Raw genomic sequence first — 20,208 nt, 5'->3', positions numbered from 1 at the left:
GCTCTAGTAGTTTTCTGGTAGCATCTTTAGGATTCTCTATGTATAGTATCATGTCATCTGCAAACAGTGGAAGCTTTACTTCTTCTTTTACGATTTGGATTCCCTTTATTTCCTTTTCTTCTCTGATTGCTGTGGCTAAAACTTCCAAAACTATGTTGAATAAGAGTGGTGAGAGTGGGCAACCTTGTCTTGTTCCTGATCTTAGTTGAAATGCTTTCAGTTTTTCACCATTGAGGACGATGTTGGCTGTGGGTTTGTCATATATGGCCTTTATTATGTTGAGGAAAGTTCCCTCTATGCTTACTTTCTCCAGGGTTTTTATCATAAATGGGTGTTGAATTTTGTCGAAAGCTTTCTCTGTATCTATTGAGATGATCATATCGTTTTTCCCCTTCAATTTGTTAATACGGTGTATCACGTTGATTGATTTGCGTATATTGAAGAATCCTTGCCTTCCTGGAATAAACCCCACTTGATCATGGTGTATGATCCTTTAAATATGCTGTTGGATTCTGTTTGCTATAGTTTGTTGAGGATTTTTGCATCTATATTCAGCAGTGATATTGGCCTGTCATTTTCTTTCTTTGTGACATCTCTATCTGGTTTTGGTGTCAGGGTGATGGTGGCCTCTCAGAATGAGTTTGGGAGTGTTCCTCCCTCTGCTATATTTTGGAAGAGTTTGAGAATGATAGGTGTTATCTCTTCTCTAAATATTTGATAGAATTCTCCTGTGAAGCTATCTGGTCCTGGGCTTTTGTTTGTTGGAAATTTTTAAATCACAGTTTTAATTTCAGTGCTTGTGATTGGTCTGTTCATATTTTCTATTTCCTCCTGGTTCAGTCTTGGAAGGTTGTGCATTTCTAAGAATTTGTGCATTTCTTCCAGGTTGTCCATTTTATTGGCATAGAGTTGCTTGTAGTAATCTCTCATGATCTTTTGTATTTCTGCAGTGTCAGTTGTTACTTCTCCTATTTCATTTCTAATTCTATTGATTTTAATCTTCTCCCTTTTTTTCTTGATGAGTCTGGTTTATCAATTTTGTTTATCTTCTTAAAGAACCAGCTTTTAGTTTTATTGATCTTTGCTATCATTTCCTTCATTTCTTTTTCATTTATTTCTGATCTGATCTTTATGATTTCTTTCCTTTTGCTAACTTTGGGGTTTTTTTTTTTGTTCTTCTTTCTCTAATTGCTTTAGGTGCAAGGTTAGGTTTTTCATTTGAGATGTTTCCTGTTTCTTAAGGTAGGATTGTATTGCTATAAACTTCCCTCTTAGAACTGCTTTTGCTGCATCCCATAGGATTTGGGTTGTCGTGGCTCCATTGTCATTTGTTTCTAGGTATTTTTTTATTTCCTCTTTGATTTCTTCAGTGATCACTTCATTATTAAGTAGTGTATTGTTTAGCCTCCATGTGTTTGTATTTTTTGCAGATCTTTTCCTGTAATTGATATCTACTCTCATAGCATTGTGGTAGGAAAAGATACTTGATACGATTTCAGTTTTCTTAAATTTACCAAGGCTAGATTTGTGGCCCAAGATATGATCTATCCTGGAGAATGTTCCATGAGCACTTGAGAAGAATGTGTATTCTGTTCTTTTTGGATGGAATGTCATATAAATATCAATTAAGTCCATCTTCTGTAATGTATCATTTACAGCTTGTGTTTCCTTATTGATTTTCATTTTGGTTGATCTGTCCATGGGTGAAAGTGGGGTGTTAAAGTCCCCTACTATGATTTTGTTACTGTCGATTTCCCCTTTTATGGCTGTTAGTATTTGCCTTTTGTATTGAGGTGCGCCTATGTTGGGTACATAAATATTTACAGTTGTTATATCTTCTTCTTGGATCGATCCCTTGATCGTTATGTAGTGTCCCGAATCACTTACTATGTATGATACTGGCTTATACTGTTTGTCTTTTTCTGTTCTAGATATCATGGTTCATAATGTAATAGGGCTAATTTCTCTAGCTCTATTTTACAAGTACTTTTACTATTTCATAGTATGGTGTAGTCTTATCTCTTTATGTATACTTCATCTCTCTTATAGGAAAGGAACATGGTCTTATACATGTTTGCTTCCATGTATCACCAAGCACAGTACCTGGTACAGAGTAGGCTCTCTGTAAGTAGTTTTTTCTGAATTTAGTGTGGCAGCAGGCACATTAGAAATGGTAGTGGATTGAAAATCAAGAGGCTTGGATTTGACTCTCTTGCTTGTGTCCTGTTGAGAAAATAATTTTCATTTTTCTGGACTTGTTTCATCAAGTGTGTAATGGGAGACTTGATGACTTGATGTTTAAATCGCATTTCAGCAACAACAGCATGTTATTGGTTTGGTAATAGAAGTCTTATTTCTCCCTCCAACTCAACAAATGCTGTAGTTAGTAGAATTTCCTATAGCTGCATGAAATTTATTAAGGGATTAATTTTTCTCATGTAGCAATGGAAATGGGCTTGGTACTGCAGAACTGGCTCAGGTACTTTTTCTCCTTTGCTTTACTATCTTTAGCATGTTATTTTTTTCTTTCTCAGTCACAAAATGGCTGTTGTACCTCCAAGCCATCATTCATGCTTTCTAGTCAGGAGGAAAGGTAAGGGATGAAGGGCAAAATGTGTGTCAACTGAGCATGTCCCCCTTTATCAGCAAAACAATAATATTCCTAGAAGCCCCAGGTATAAGACTTCCACCCTCTTCTCCCAGCCAACTCTATGGTATGTGGTTACCCTTGGTTGAAAGAGAGTCAAGGAAATAAAATGTTCTAGCTAGCCATGGCCATCTCAGGAAAGTTAATCTCAATCTCTCCTCCCTCTCTTTTTCTTTCTCTTTCCCCCACCTGCAATCAATCAATAGGGAGAAATGGAGAATAAATTAGTAAGGTCATTAGTAATGGTGTTGCATAAATATCTATATCTTCACATATTTACATTTTATTATTGAATAATTGTCATAATGAAACATACTGTCTATAAGCAAATAAGAGTCAATAGAACATTTAGAGGAGGGGAGTTGAAGGACTTTAGACAATTTAGTTTGGGGATGTACTACAGTAAGTGTCTCTTCATCTTTGGATTTCCTTGTCCAGAAGGTTCTGTTGTATTTTTTAAATTGTAACTTTGTTGATAAATGATTTATCTACAATAACCCATATCTATTTTTAAAGTGTACAATTTGTTGAGTGTTGACTGGTGTATGTATTCATGAAACGACTACCAAAATCAAGATGCGAAACATTTCCAACACCGCCCCTTGCCCCAAGTTTCTCATGCCCCTTTGCAACCCATGCCATTCCCTACCCCCTGCCTTGGACAACCACTCATCTGCTTTTTTTCACTATATATTCATTTGCATTTCTAGGTTTTTGTATAAATGGAATCATTCAAGATATACTCTTTTGTCTGGCTCCTCTGCCTCAGCATAATGATTTTGAGATTCCTCCATGTTGTTGCATGTATCAATAATTCATTCTGAATTATGGCTGAATAATATTCCGTTGTATGGGTATACCAAATTCTTTTTTTCATTCACTTGCTGATGGACTTTTGGTTATTTCTAATTTTTGGCTATTATGAATAGTGCTGCTATGAACATTCATGTACAAGTCTTTGTATGGACATACATTTTCAGGACTTCTGGCTAAATACCTAGGAATGGGATGTATGAATTGTTTGGTAATATAAGTTTCACTTTTAAGAATCTGCCAAGTTGTTTCCAAAGTGCTTGTGTCCTTTTCATTCCTATTAGCAATTCATAAGAATTTGAATTGCTCCACATTCTTGTCAATACTTGGTGTGGTCAGTCTTTAATTTTAGCCATTTTGGTGGGAGTAGGAGGCATTGAATTCTTTTATATTCATTTTGATCCATTCGTGTCACTTACATTTATTTCTAGTGACTTATTTCCATGATACGTAAGTTGATTATCTTAGGTTTTTGAAGTAGACAACTCATATTATCTGAAAATAATGATAATTTTGTTTCCTCCTTTTCAACTATAGAACTCATTTAAAAAATTTACATCTTGGGCTTCCCTGGTGGCGCAGTGGTTGAGAGTCCGCCTGCCAATGCAGGGGACACGGGTTTGTGCCCTGGTTCGGGAAGATCCCACATGCCGTGGAGCGGCTGGGCCTGTGAGCCATGGCCGCTGAGCCTGCGCATCCGGAGCCTATGCTCTGCAACGGGAGAGGCCACAACAGTGAGAGGCCTGCGTACCGCAAAAAAAAAAAAAATTACATCTTTATGCAGTGTTAAAACTCCTGAACTTATATTAAATAATATTATGTATAATGAATGCTCACTATTTGCTTATATGATATATTTATGTTATTCCCAGTCTAATGGCAATTTCTTTAGTGATTCAGCATTTGGGATAGGTGCTTTTCAACATATTAATAAAAAACAAGTTTTTGAAAATTACTGACAAAGAGGTTTGTTTTTTTAAAATCATAGCTGCATGATGAATTTTTAAAAATAACTTTTTGACATCTAGTGACATGACTTCCCCCTAATTTGCTTCAAATCCCTTAGGCGAATTTTATTGAGTACATATTATTACAAATTTTCTTTTGTTAGTATTTCATTTATAATTTTGTCATCAGTATTCATAAAGGATATTGATCTATATTTTCCAGGTTTTCATATCAGCATGGTACTATCCTTATAGTACCATGAAAATCAATATGGAAATCTTTATGGAAAAATCTTTATGGAAATCAATATGGAATCTTTCCAGCTGCATTCATGCTTTGGAGTAATTTATAAAGCATTGATAGACAGTTCCTTGACTGTTTGGAAGAACTCATCGTATGAACTTACATGTGCTTTTGGAAGAAAATCTCCAAAAACCTTTCTGAATATATTCCATAGTTATTAATTGATTAAGGTTTCCTACTTCATGAGTCTTTATTGGCTTTAACCACTCCCTGGTCCCTCTGACACACAGAGTCATTCATTTCATTGTATAGTTAATTTCATTAGCACAGGGCATAATTTATATGCTTAGCAATTTAAAAAATACCTGTATCCATGGTTTGGCTCTTCCCTAACATTTGCCTTTTATTAGATTATTGATTTATTATTTATTAGATTTTCTTAGTTTTGCCAAAAATACTATTGGATGTGTTTATTCATGTAATACTTCTGCTCTTTTAAAAAATTATTTGGTTTTGACTTTCCTTTCTATACCTAGTTGCAAGTAGCATCTGTTCTAGCCTAGAGGTTCCTTTTCTCATCCCCACTTAAGGGTGTTGGTGATTAGGTGAAGGAGCTATTAGGAGAATGGAGCTCCGAGAAGATCCCAGCCAATCCTTCCAGTCTTGTTCTATCTGGTTTCTGAAGCCTGATTCATGTGTTTTCTCTGGTCAATTCCATGTTTCCAACTACTTTACTTCCACCTAGCATTCATTCATTCATTCATTCATCAGATATTTTTTAAAACGTTTTTTAAACCACAGGTACTGTAGCACTTGGAATCGAGGCTTAAACAAAGGAGATGAATTCCCTGCCTTCACAAAATTTATGGTCCAGTAAAGTAGAGTTTACAGTAAAGAGATAAAATAAAGTTTAATGAAGGGTTACATTAGGAAAATACAGGGTGCTATTGGAACAAACCAAGAAAATGTAACATAGATCTGGGAGGACCTGTTTTGTTTCTGATTTTTGTTCTAACCATTTATTTCCCACTATGGCCAGGAAGAAGCTACCCACTGTCTTTTATGAGGTACTCTGAGACCATGCAAGATTAAGTCATGTTTCTCATCCTCAGATTATTTTAATTTAAGCTACTTGGTGTGGGAGGAAGAGCTGAATCAATAATATCAATAAATCAGTCATGTTTGTGCTCCAGGTCTAAATTGCAAATAAATCCTTAAACAGAATTAAAAATAAATGTAACAGTAGTAAGATTATGATTGCAGGGAGATGAACTAAAAAATGGAAGGAAAATACTAAAAATGACTACATAGCTACTGGAGTTGTGTTCAAACATAATTCAGGAGAGACTGTTAGTCTTCAAATGAATAAAATTGATTTGGCTGTGTGGGTGGGATGAGGGAAAAAGGAAGAACAACACGTCCTCTTTCTGCCCAGTGTTATTGCAGCTACACAGCTATCAAAATGCTTAGCATTTCTCAGAAAGCAGGAGTCTAAAACCTGCTGCTAAAGGTAGGAGGAGCGTCCATTGGTAGAGGGAACAACCTGTCATGAAGTGACATATCTCAAATGTGGTAGCTGCATTCAAAAAAAAAAAGTAACAAGTTTCAACAGGAAAATCAGGTTACAGAACTGAGTATTTAGCATGGGTAGGATTTGCAGTGAGCGCGAACACTTACCACCATTTCTTCTACATTCTGAACCTATAGAGAAATAATCACAGTAGTCAGCTGAGATGTAAGGTACAGTATTTTTAATTGTTGATAAAGTGAAATTGGATAAGTCAACTTTAGTGGGAGCCTCCTCTAACATCCTACAGCTCTTGACTTTGAGACTTAATGGGGGTGATGAGTATGGAGAGGAGCTCCTTACTTAGACCCCAATGTTAGACCATGCTACCTAGGGCTCTGTCGAGTCTGAGAGCCAAGGGTGAGGACTCACTTCTCAACAACAATCTTTAAGTACATGAATCCTGCCTCATGGAGAAACAGGAAAGGACGAATGTCAGACTCTCATTATGTCAGCAATCAGATGAATCCCTCTCCTCGCATGGAGTGTGTGCATAGAAGAGGCAGGAGCTACTTCTCCCCAATGCTTGTCTGAGAATCTGGAGATCTGGGGAGACATCTTATTGTATGAGTTGCTGCAGGAGAGAAAAGGACTGGTTCCCTTCAAAAGTATGTAAAAAATGTATGAACGTACAGTATCATCACATAATTCCTGAAAAAAAATACCAGAATGGAAAGTCATCATCATTTTGAAATATTTATCTCAGTTAAATGAGATTATGAATGATTTTTATTTCTATATTTTCTAATTATTCTCCAGTGAAGTGATCATGTGTCTCTTTCATAATTGAGAGAAAGGTGATACCATTTATTTTAAAATATATTCATAGTGACGGATTGTATTTTGAGCTTTCCCATAATAAAGTGGTTCCTGAAAGCCCTTTACTTGGCAGACAGAAGATTATAAATTCTGGAAGGACAGGGATTTATTGTCCATAACAAATCAATGAATAGATTGTTATTTGATACCTATCTCATACGAGACATCATTTTATGTCCTGCAAATACCCTGCTGTACAAGACAAAGTCTCATCCTTCTGAAAGCTTTTGTTCTAGTAGCGGTACAAACAATGAAAACATGAACAAACAAAAAAATACAATTTCAGGTACTGATAATTGTTAAGATGAAAATAAAGTAGGATTAGGTGAATATCTGGAGGTGTGATTTTCCATGCAGAAGGCACTGAAAATAAAGGGCCTGACAGTTGGGATTTTAAAACCAAATGATGGTAGGGGAAAAAATGACACAGGCCATGAGGCAATATGGAGCAATGGGAACTCTGATAATCCGGAGAGTGCAGGTCCCATCTGAAGGAGTCAAGTGTCAGAAATATGAGCTTAATGTTACTGGATATTTTGATTTTTCTCCATGAGAAACCAGAAACACATATCGTTAAGTCTCCCGGTTTTTAAATGTTTACAACCAATTTACAGTATTTGGGGCCATCGACAAAAAAGCACACAAAAATATGTCTGAATTGAAACAGGGCGCTTCCAAGTTCTAACTTCTTTTATAAACCATAGAGTTTAAGGGATCTTAGAGACCATAAAGTTCACCTAAGTGCTAAATATGTGGGAAAGTTGAGGCCCAGATAATTATTGGTCCACAGCTGAGAAAGTTGTTCAGGTGGGATTCATACGTGCTGTTCAGAGCTCTTTCTGTTACACGGGAGAATCTGATACATGTCTTATTTTCTCTCAGTCCATGGATTATTTTCCAACATATCTGGTACCGTCCTGATTTACTTTGTTTCCTTTCCATATAGAGATATATGAAGGGGCAAATGAAATGAACACATCTCAATTCTGTATAATAATCACAGCAGTTACTGGCATAATAGAGTGGATATTTGATATGAGAACAGCATTTGAAAGAGACATAAAACGGTGTGTAGCTGTGAGAGTATTACATCACCTAAATGGTAATTGAGTCCATTCAAAAATGAGTAAAAAGCAAGGAAGTCTACCACTTTGATACTGGACACTTCAAGGTACGCTTTTACTTAGAAGAAGGCTACAGGGGAATGCCATGTAGGGCCCAGAGTAACTGGTGGAGAGATTCTGAAATAAATGCAGCCTCACTTTTTCTGTGTTGTTTTCATGAATGGTGGTGTTCCCATCCTCACGTTTTTTATTGTTTGTTTGTTTGTTTTGTGGTACGTGGGCCTCTCACTGCTGTGGCCTCTCCTGTTGCGGAGCACAGGCTCCGGATGCGCAGGCTCAGCGGCCATGGCTCACGGGCCCAGCCGCTCCGCGGCATGTTGGATCCTCCCGGACCGGGGCACGAACCCGTGTCCCCTGCTTCGGCAGGTGGACTCTCAACCACTGCGCCACCAGGGAAGCCCCTCACATGTTTTTTATTATAATGTTTGTTGGCAGAAGAAAGTAACATAATAATTGATGAAATAGCAGAGAGAATTAAGACAGAGCCCAGCCTGGACAAAAAGCACTCTGAACGTCTCTTTTGTAATTATTTTGCAATTGTGTTTGTTAATCGTTAATGTAAATGTTGATTTCCTAGTAAATTCCATTTCTGTCTGTTTTTTGCTGTGTCTCCATTTATCGAATGAAAGAAAGAATGAAAACACAAAGAATAATACTTAATGCTTAACTTGAGTGAAAAAAAATCTGACTTGAAAATAGTTTAGCATTTGAATATCCTGGAGGGAGGTAACTCCTTAGTGGTGAGCAGCAAACAAAGATACATCTTTGTTGTAGAACTGGAGTGGAGAATTTCTTTGGGACATCAATGGGCGCCATTTTGAATTCTGAAGATTGGTCCTATTATGGAAAACTGGTAGGCAGTGAGGTATGTAATTCAGAAGACCTGTATACTAAGTACTGGATCTGTGATTGGTTAATGTTGGTTTAGTTCTTGAATTTTCTGTATGTATTCTCTTATCTATTAAATAGAGCCAATAACAATGTGATGCCAGACCAAAAGCTTTAAAGATAGAGAGTGCTGAACCAATGCCTAGATACTGAAGAATCAATTAATATGAAGACTCTTGGATGGAATGGTTCTGGGAAGTGGGTGCTTTCAATCAACGACCTAAATTTTTTTTTTTTTTTTTGCAGTACGCGGGCCTCTCACTATTGTGGCCTCTCCTGTTGCGGAGCACAGGTTCCGGATGCGCAGGCTCTGGACGTGCAGGCTCAGTGGCCATGGCTTACGGGCCCAGCTGCTCCGCGGCATGTGGGATCTTCCCAGACTGGGGCACAAACCCGTGTCCTCTGTATCAGCAGGCGGACTCTCAACCACTGCGCCACCAGGGAAGCCCAACGACCTAAATTTTTTTTCTTAAGATTTGTTCCTGGTGCAGCTAAGAATTGTCACCTATATTAAGTGAGGCAATTTACACAAAAGCACTCCCATGAGTACACTGACATATATATATATATATATATGTATATATCAGATGTGTGTTTGTGTGTGTGTGTGTGTGCGTGTGTGTGTGTGTGTGTGTGTGTAGACTGAATCAATGCTGGTTTGGTGAATTGGAAAGAAAGGCTGTCAGGTTGCTATGTCCATAGCCTCCCAGTTGAGTCTTGTCTTGGTGGAATTTCTTTAGGTTAGTGTGATCCATCTTCTCCCTCCCTCGCTCCCTTCCTTCCTTCTTTACTTCCTAGCTATCATATATCTATAATGGACTGGATCTAGGAGACTGATTTATATTAACTAAACTCTCAAGAGGTTTATCTAAAACCAGTTTGGCATTCACTGTTGGTTAGCTGACTCACCCACCATCTACACCCTCCTTCTCCCTAGCCACTATTTCAGTAAGAATAGCCATTGTCACAGTTCTGGCTAACAGATGTAAGCAGAAGTCTCTAGCACATGTTTTCTAGGAAGTTTTTGCTTTTTTGATGAAGAAGGACAGATTCAATAGGCACCCCTATTGCCTTTCATCCCTGTCTGTCTTCCTCATTTCTGCTTGGGATGAGGATATGATACTTATATCATACAGCAGCTATCTTGTGACCATGAGATTGCTCATCTAAAAACAATAACCAAAAGAAATATATGAAGAGCCTGGGTTCTTTAAGGTGGTGCCTCTCAAACTATCTGTGATCAATATCATTAAAAACTATTTCCAGTCATTGTGGATTGATTAAAATACAGTAAAATGAATAAATAGAAAAATGAAATGAAAAAGACTTGCAAAATACAAGTACAAATATTTTATCATTATATTCAACAGGCATAAAGTAATTCTGTCAAATTGTTATCCGAGTTTCTGAACGCTTACTCTGATTTTCTGTGCTTATCTATATTCATTTGCTAGGGTTGCCATAACAAAACACCACAGCCTGGGTGGCTTAAACAAGCAGAAATTTATTTCCTCACAGTTCTGGAGGCTGGAAGTCCATGATCAAGATGATGGCAGATTGGGTTTCTCCTAAGGCCTCTTCCTTGGCTTACAGATGGCCATCTTCTTGCTGTGTCCTTGCTGTGACTTTTTCTCTCTATATCCCTGGTGTCTCTTCATCTTTTCATAAAGACAAAAGTCATACTGGATTTGGGCCCCACCCTTATGACCTTGTTTAACCTTAATTACCTTTTCAAAGGTCTGTCTCCAAATACAGTCACGTTGTGTTTAGGGCTTTGGTATATGAGTACTGGGGGCACATAAATCTGTCTATAGCGTTATCACATATGAGTATGGACTGGCACCAGCAGCCCTTGGCCCACACTGTAAGATCAACTGCCCTAAGATGCAGGTGGTTACTGTATCAGTCCTGGACTGGTACCTCCAGAATTCTTGTTTAGTGAGAAAAACACACTCCTATTTGTTGAAGCCACCAAGTGTCAGGTTTCTCTTACTTACAACTGAAAGATTCTAAATGGATATTACCAGGAAGCACATTTTTAACATTTATGTTAGGAAACATAGCTGACTTGAGAACCTAGCCAGTCATATCCATTGGAGAGTTTTTCATTATTTGGTTACTTTGCATTCCCAGTATCCATTCGTCTCTCTGCTGATAACAGATATCATTTTACTTTGGGAACTCTTCTCATACATTGCATGCAATTTTCATAGAACTGTCAATTAAGGTACTTTGCCCTCCTGAGGACAAAGGACTCAAATCAGTTCATGCCTGTTCTGTGAGCCTTGTCTTACGAACAAAGAACCCTCCTAGTAGAGTAGGTTAATTCAGAAGACAAGGACTATGAAGTCTGTTTTGTGGCAGATAATCACAAGAAAGGGAGGTACTTGAAGCATCAGCCCAAACACTGCATCTTCTGAGAAGAATCTCTAGCTGATTCCAACACTTGAGATGCTTTGTCCTCTGTGTTTCTATAGTAGTTTGTACATACTTTCCCCAGAGTGATTATTACATTATATATAGCAAATGTATGTTTACATCTCTCCTGCCCACTTAGCATACTCCATAAGGGGAAGACCTTTTAATCTTTGTATTTCTAGTACCCAGGATAGTAGAGATACATAATCGGCACTTAATAAATAATTGCTGAGTGGATGAACTGAATATTTCAATTTATTTATTTACTGATAAATTCAGTCAAGAAAAATGGTTCAGCATCCAGTATGCACTGTGGAGGCAGTGGTAGGGATGTGAAGGTGGATAAGATATGAATCTGACTCAAGAGATTTGTCATCCAGGGGATGGAGAGGTGCAATAGGAGAGCAGACCCAGAATACCTATTCATTCATCCATACAACAAGTATTATCTATGAGTTAGTTAGGCATCATGAGCAAATATGCACTAGCCGTGATGCAAACATACTTTCAAAGCACCTCATGGAAAGGTCAGAGAAAGCTCCTCGGAGAAGGCAACACCTGAGCAAGCCATAAAGAATGAGGAGATAATTTGAAACGGTTGCTGAAGATGATATGAATTGGCTGGGAAGACAAATACCATCAGGTATATTTGAGGTCTCAGATGATGTTTGAGACAATAATTTTTGATAGTGTCTACATGTCTGACTGTGATTTTCTTCAGTGCTCAGGTACAGAGTCTTAGAAGCCAAGAATGTGGATGGATTTTAACAGTGACCCAGCAATAGGGATTTATTGGGTGGATAATAATATAATAATGGCATTGAGTATGCTAATGAGAGAGTGGTTCACACAGTCAACTCTTAGGTCCAGTCTGGGTAGGAAAGAACAACCAGGAAGTGGGCGACCAAAGATGGAAGCTCCCCTGATTCAAAGAGCTGATTGAGCTACACGTATATGTATGTATTTTATATGTATCATCTTACATCGTCCTTAAAACAACATTAAGAAGGAGATAATTTTATTGCCTGTATTTTTTTTTTTAGGTGAAAAGAAATCGAGGTAGAGAAGTCTAGTCACTTCACTGAGATCATATACTCAGTAAGTATAGAGATGACATTAGGATAGGATCCAAGTCACCTGACCCGTCTCCATCCCCTGGACAACAAAGCTCTTGAGTCAGGTTCATATCTTATAGTGGAGATGACATTACGATAGGATCCAGGTCACCCCGCCCCAGAGCCTAAATTTTAAACTTTTATGTGGAAAGTATATTAATTTCTAAAATAGAAAAATTAAAGTGTTTCTAAAAGTATAGTAGTGTAGAATCAATGTGTGTTCTCCCAAAAGTAATACTAACTAGGCACTGGCAAATCCTTGCTTTTACAGAATTTGCTTTTCTCAGTTATTAGATTGAAGTACTTGATGTTATTGAAATTTCACCATTTCTGATCTCTAAAAACATTTAATATGGTTCAACATAACACTACAATGTTATGGCGCTGTATTCTTGGTACTCTTGGTGTAAATGGCATTAACTTCTTGCTGGGCACATCATGCTATGTTTGGCCAGGTGACAGTGTCCTTTGTCCATTGAATTCTATTCTTTATGAAGATCTGTTTGCTTTGGAGACACTTTAAGAACAACACAGAAGCAAGTCCCTTCTGGTGTGTTCCTTTGAATGAGGACTTATGAATCCTTAGGGAGCATCTTGTGTGCACCTGAAAGTCCATTATGTAATTATGAGTCTTTTCTCCTTCATGCCATATGTAATAAGAGAATTTAGATGAATAAGAATTAGAATAAGTCCTGGACAACATGGGTCTTATAACTGATCATTTATTCTGTATTGGTTATTTAATATCAGACTGTGCAGGCTTAAAGTTATGTGAACACAACATTAACCAAGGCTTGGGATATTGCTTTGAACTGTCCTGAGATAGTGTGATAAATAAAAACAGCAGAGGGAGAACATTTTCCTTGGAATATCTTATGTGAAAGCATTTGACCTGATGCTAACAGGTATTGAAAAAGAAACCCTCAATTGCTGTTCACGCTTCATTTATAATTTACAAATATCACACAAAAAGAATTTTAGGCATCAGATTTTAGTCATCGTAATATAGCAATAGAAAGCCAGCAAATAATTGTGAAAACAACCTCAGAAAAATCACACTTACTCCCTTTGTAAAATAAGCTTATTTCACTTTGTCACTTGTTGTAGGCCTGTCATTGAGGGGTTGACCTAATTCTGTCTTTTCTCTTGTCACCCCTGCTAGAGAGAGGTGAGGGAGAATAACATTTACTGTATTAATTAAACTTATTCTTTATCCCTTGAGAACTAAAAGAATACTTTTCTCTGTTAAGTTTGATTATATAATTGTCCATTATTGCTATTACTAAAATCTTTTCTCCTAGTTGCATAAGATTTTTGATATGAGCAATAAAAATATGCCCAAACTGATATTTAAATTAAAAAAATAGGGGCTCCGCTGGTGGCGCAGTGATTAAGAATCCACCTGCCAATGAAGGGGACACGGGTTCGAACCCTGGTCTGGGAAGATCCCACATGCCGTGGAGCGACTAAGCCCATGCACCACAACTACTGAGCCTGTGCTCTAGAGCCCGCGAGTCACAAGTACTGAGCCTGTGCTCTAGAACCCGCGAGCCACAACTACTGAGCCCGCGTGCCACAACTACTGAAGCCCATGCGCCTAGAACCCGCACACTTTAACGAACAGTAGTCCCCACTCGCCGCAACTAGAGGAAGCCCATGCACAGCAACAAAGACCCAACACAGCCAAAAATAAATAAATAAATAAATTTTTTTAAAGTAATTTTCTTAATCCCTAAAATCCTTCTGTTTGGCTGCAACAACTTGTGATAGTGAACTTTGGAATATGTGGCACTTTTTCTTTGAAGATATAATGGACTGTCAAATACTATAAAAATTGACCTTGTTTCTCTACTGTAGGATAACCAGTCTTTGGGGCCCTTATTATTTTTTTATGCAGATGGGATCAGTTTTTTTCCCCAGAAGCGTTCTTGTTTTGCCTAAAAGTAGTATTCTAAATGCAGCTGTTAGAACTAGTTAGGCAACCAAATCAGTTAAAGCAAATATTTACTGGGACGTTATTTTCTTGCATCTACGGCAAGGAAATGTTGAAGTACTCTTCTTTTTTCTTTTTATACTTTTTTTTAAACATCTTTATTGGAGTATAATTGCTTTACAGTGGTGTGTTAGTTTCTGCTTTATAACAAAGTGAATCAGCTATACATATACACATATCCCCATATCTCCTCCCTCTTGAGTCTCCCTCCCACCCTCCCTATCCCACTCCTCTAGGTGGTCACAAAGCACCGAGCTGATCTCCCTGTGCTATGTGGCTGCTTCCCACTAGCTTTCTATTTTACATTTGGTAGTGTATATATGTCCATGCCACTCTCTCACTTCGTCCCAGCTTACCCTTCCCCCTCCCTGTGTCCTCAAGTCCATTCTCTACATCTGCATCTTTATTCCTGTCCTGCCCCTAGGTTCTTCAGAACCTTTTTTTTTTTTTTAGATTCCATATATATGTGTTAGCATACGGTATTTGTTTTTCTCTTTCTGATTTACTTCACTCTGTATGACAGACTCTAGGTCTATCCACCTCACTACAAATAACTCAATTTCGTTTCTTTTTATGGCTGAGTAATATTCCATTGTATATATGTGCCACATCTTCTTTATCCATTCATCTGTCGATGGACACTTAGGATGCTTCCACGTCCTGGCTATTGTAAATAGAGCTGCAGTGAACATTGTGGTACATGACTCTTTTTGAATTAATGGTTCTCTCAGGGTATATGCCCAGTAGTGGGATGAGGATAAAAAGCAATAACTTTTCTCCCCATGTTAAGGATCTTCCAGGGAATGCTTATGATGACAGGGATTATGTGTCTGTCACTGCTGTCAGGAGGCTTAATCCTCTGTGATCTTGTAGCAGTGACTGCACATTGAGAGCTCTTACATCGTGTCCTTCTCCCTCAGAGCCAGGGCTCCCCGGTGGCAAACAGTGGTATGAGCTTTAGAAGACTCCATGGGCAATATTTTTGGTTCTTGTTTACAGTATTAAATTTGCTTCTATTTGACAAGATGGCGGGGTTTTGTTTAAAGGTTTCCTTTATGATACGATTCTTGCTAATGTTTCTATTTAGTTTACCTCTCTTGTCAACCTAATTTCCTCTGCATATGAATCAGTAAATCAGTTAACAAATATTTATTAAGCATCTACCAAGGGCCACTGTCCATGGGATTTCACTGGGAAAAATATAACTTCTACATTCACTAAAATCATAACTCAGCAATTCTGAAAGTGTGTTCGGAAAGGTACTAACCAAAGAGAGGTACATAGGCAAATATATTTGTAAAAATCTGAATTAAATAAAGGTAAACTGTATTCTTTACTGTAGGAATTTTCAGGACCTCAAGTATGGTAAATATGGATTGTAATCTTTCCCAGGGGAACATATAATGCAACATTTTCCAAATGTGATGGACCATTTGAAATTACTTTTTATGCAATAACTCAAAGGATGAGCTTTACTTTAAAGATATTTTGGGAAGTGTTCCATAATTTGAGGAGATATATTTAATACAATGAAATGTTATCAGAATCTTCCTCCATGTGGCTTAAATTCTATGCATTTTCTTGGTGAAAATTTCTCATGTCTGCAATAATCTAGAATAATCCAGGGGTGTTCAGATTCCTGGGATACATGGCATTTTCCGAGGGGTACCTGAGGAAATGGACACTTTTAAGGGAATCATTTTCCAGATCCTCAAACTTCACATGTTATTTCTGTTTTTCCCACAAATTGATGTGAGAGAGAATGAGCCTGGTTTTGAAGAATCCCACTTCCTTTCACAGCATGCGTTCTCTCACCTTACAAAAAAATCCTGGCTCTCAACCATCTAGATATTTTCTATGGCCATGGAGTGAAATTCTTACTCTACACCAAAACCGAGAGACAGGTTGGATAGTTGGTGGCATTGTTGAAAAGCGAATGACTTTAATGCCTAGGTAAAAATTTTCTTTTGTAAGACAGATGTCTTCAATAATATTACAGAAATATCTAATTGACTAGTCGTCTTATGGATCATTAAAAGTAGTTTTTGTGTGATCGCTGTATGGTATTTTTGGCGACTATAGGGAAAGAGCTGGAGAATTAAACACCTGATAAAATCAAACTCCTTCCATTCCCATTCATTCGTTTAGATGAACAGTTTTTCCCTGAGCTTAAATCTATAGAAAATAAAAACTAGGAATGGAATTAGAGCTGTACCCCATCTTATTATTATTCTATTTGTAGTAATGGTAATGTGTAGTATTCATCTTGGATTATGAACTGTATAGGGGAAAGCTCTAGCCTCATCCATTTAATTAAGAGATTATTACCAATAATAGTTATTGTGTTAATAATTATTTGTGTTTTGAAAAATTGAGCCCTATAATATTTATAATCATAACTCAATGCAGAAATAATTTTTAGTATTTAAAGCCTTCTGGTCACTCTGTGTTTAAAAATAATTTACCTTTCAATTTAGACACGTTTTTGTTACACTGAAGTATGATTCAGTGATCATTAAAGTCTCTCAAGCACAAAAAGTCTTTTCTTAGGGTAAAATTCTGTGGGAGAATTGAAATGAAAATACTTTAAAGGGAATAAAGAATGATGTGAAGTTTTCGACTGGAAGAGTATGCTTTTATTTATTAAATGAATGGTGGTGGTTCTCAACTTGCTGTTGTGTTTGGATTACTTTGGATAAATTTTACAGAGTAATCTAATAGTTTAATTTAAAAGTGTCATTATTTGTAAGTTGCCAAAAATTATACCTTTTACAATTAGTTACAAACTAAAGAGGAAATTTTATTTATTTAGGGAACATTGGTTTATAACATTATATGTTTCATGTGTACATTATGTTTATACTTCTGTACACACTACAGTGTGCTCACCACCACAAGTTTAGTCTCTGTTCATCACCATGTAGTTGACTCTACCCATTTTGCCCTCCCCTTGACTCCTTCCCCTCTGGTAACCACTACTCTGTTCTGTGTATCTACATGTTTGTTTTTCTTTGGTTTGTTCATTTATTTTTATTTTTTAATTCCACATATGAATGAAATCATGGTATTTGTTTTTCTTCATCTAATTTATTTCACTTAACATAACACCCTCAAGGTCCATCCATGTTGCTGTAAATGGCAAGATTTCATCTTTTCTTATGGCTGAGTAATATTCCATTGTATACATATACCACGTCTTCTTTATCCATTCATCCAATGATGGACATTTAGGTTATTTCCATATCTTGGCTATTGGAATGAATATAGGGGTGCATATATCTTTTCAAATTAGTGTTTTTGTATTCTTCAGATAAATACCCAGAAGTAGGCTAGTTGGATCATATCGTAGTTCTGTTTTTATTTTTTGAGGATTCTCTGCACTGTTTTCCATAGTGGCTCCACCAATTTACATTCTACCAACAGTGCAGGAGGTTCCCATTTCTCCACATCCTCATCAACACTTCCTATTTCTTGCTTTTTTGATAATGGCCATTCTAACAGGCATGAGGTAATGGTGAAATTTTAGATGTCAAATTATAGATGCACAAGTTTCTCCTAAAAACTTTTTCATGGAAAAAGGAGCAAAAAATGTTTAAAGACCACTGATTTAAGCCACCGTCTGTGATTACTAAATATTCTTCTGTTGTAATCCCCTCACTTACTATGAATTTGCAGTTTACTCTGTGGATTTTCATTGTTTTTGGATTGTTTTGAATTGTAATCTGGGTTCTTCAATATATAATTGTGATCTGGATGCTTCCACACATAACCATTTCTTAGGATCTTCTTCCTTAAACTGGTATTAACATGTGCTTTTCAGTGCAAAGTGTTGATCTCTTTCTTCTAGTACATGGTAGACATATGCTGCTATTACCATTATCCCTTGTCTCTGAAAAAGATGTAAAGTGGGAAGAGCTGGCGTATGCAAATGACTTCCAGTTTTTAGAGAACTGAGGGTGAAGTAGGATGTGGTATCAAAGAGAGAACACCAGGGCTTCCCTGGTGGCGCAGTGGTTAAGAGTTCGCCTGCTAGTGAAGGCGACACGGGTTCGTACCCTGGTCTGGGAGGATTCCACATGCCGCGGAGTGGCTGGACCCGTGAGCCATGGCCGCTGAGCCTGCGCATCTGGAGCCTGTGCTCCACGGCGGGAGGGGCCCTAGCAGTGAGAGGCCCGCGTACAGCAAAAAAAAAAAAAAAAAAAAAAAAAAGAGAGAACACCAGTGTTTACAAGGTCTGTGTAACCTTGGATAAGTTATGCTGCTTCTCACAGCTTTAATATTTAATGGATTTATCAGTAAGAGCCCTCTCAGCACTAAGGTACTTATCTTTTACATTAAATTTTTTAAAATTTTGGTAAGAACACTTAACTGACACCTACCTTCTTAACAAATTTTTAAAAATTTAAACTTCTCGTTTTGAGATAATTTCAGACCTAAAAAATGATGCAAAATTAATATAATGAATTTTCATGTACCTCTCATCTAGCTTCCCCAGATCTTAACATCTTACATAACAGAGTATCTTTATAAAAATCAATAAATTAGATTAGATGGTAGTATTGTATTAATGTTAGAGACCTCATTCAAATTTCACCAATTGTCCCATTAAAGTCCTTTTATTTTCCCGTAGTCCAAGAGCCAGCCCAATCTCTTGTTGCATTAAGTTGTCATGTTTCCTTAACCTGGAACAGTTCCTAAATCTTTTAAAAATCTCGAACACTTTGTAAGACTTTTTTAATTTATTTTTTCCTCTTTCATTGCCTTGACCCATTAGAAGAGTACCGACAAAGATTCTTTTCTTGAACAACTCTAGTCTGGCCCCTGAGCCTTCTTCCAGGCCTGTCTGTGGCCTTCCTTATAAAATACAGTTTTAGCAAGAACCCTGCAAAGTCAGTTTAGCAAGAATCCCCCACCTTCTATATTGGATCAGGTTCCTCATCCCTCACCATTCTCCAGGTGATGTCTGATGACCCTAGCTTGTCTTCAGCAAGAATCCGTGAGGTCAGTTTCCTCTTAGCAGTTTTCCATCTACTGATCCTCACCCTGCTCCTTGGCTATAAATTCTCACTTGCCCATGATGTACTCAAAATGGAACCCAAACTTTCTCTACCCCCTGCAAAATCCCATTGCAGTGGTGTCTAAGTCTATTGCTAAGGTCCTGAATAAAGGCTGACTTACCATCTTTAAAAGTGTCATGGGGCTTCCCTGGTGGTGCAGTGGTTGAGAGTCTGCCTGCTGATGCAGGGGACACGGGTTCATGCCCTGGTCCGGGAAGATCCCACATGCCGCAGAGCGGCTGGGCCTGTGAGCCATGGCCGCTGAGCTTGCGCATCCGGAGCCTGTGATCCGCAACGGGAGAGGCCACAGCAGTGAGAGGCCCGCGTACCACAAAAAAAAAAAAAAAAGGTTAAAAAAAGTGTCATGAATATTTTTTTCTTTGACAGTACACACCAGTTATTTTGTAGTGTGGGCTGGCTTATCTTTCTTCATGATAAAATTCAGGTTATGCATTTTTGGACAGAATGTCACAGAAGACGTTGTATCCTTCTCAGGACAGCCTATGAGGAGGCATCTGATATCAATTTGTCTCATTATGTGAGAGCTTAACTTTGGTCACTTGGTTAAGGTACTCT

This window comes from Tursiops truncatus, chromosome 5 (assembly GCF_011762595.2).
Source record: "Tursiops truncatus isolate mTurTru1 chromosome 5, mTurTru1.mat.Y, whole genome shotgun sequence".
Lineage (NCBI taxonomy): Eukaryota > Metazoa > Chordata > Mammalia > Artiodactyla > Delphinidae > Tursiops > Tursiops truncatus.
The sequence above is the reverse complement of the archived record's forward strand: the minus strand, read 5'-3'. Positions refer to the sequence as shown.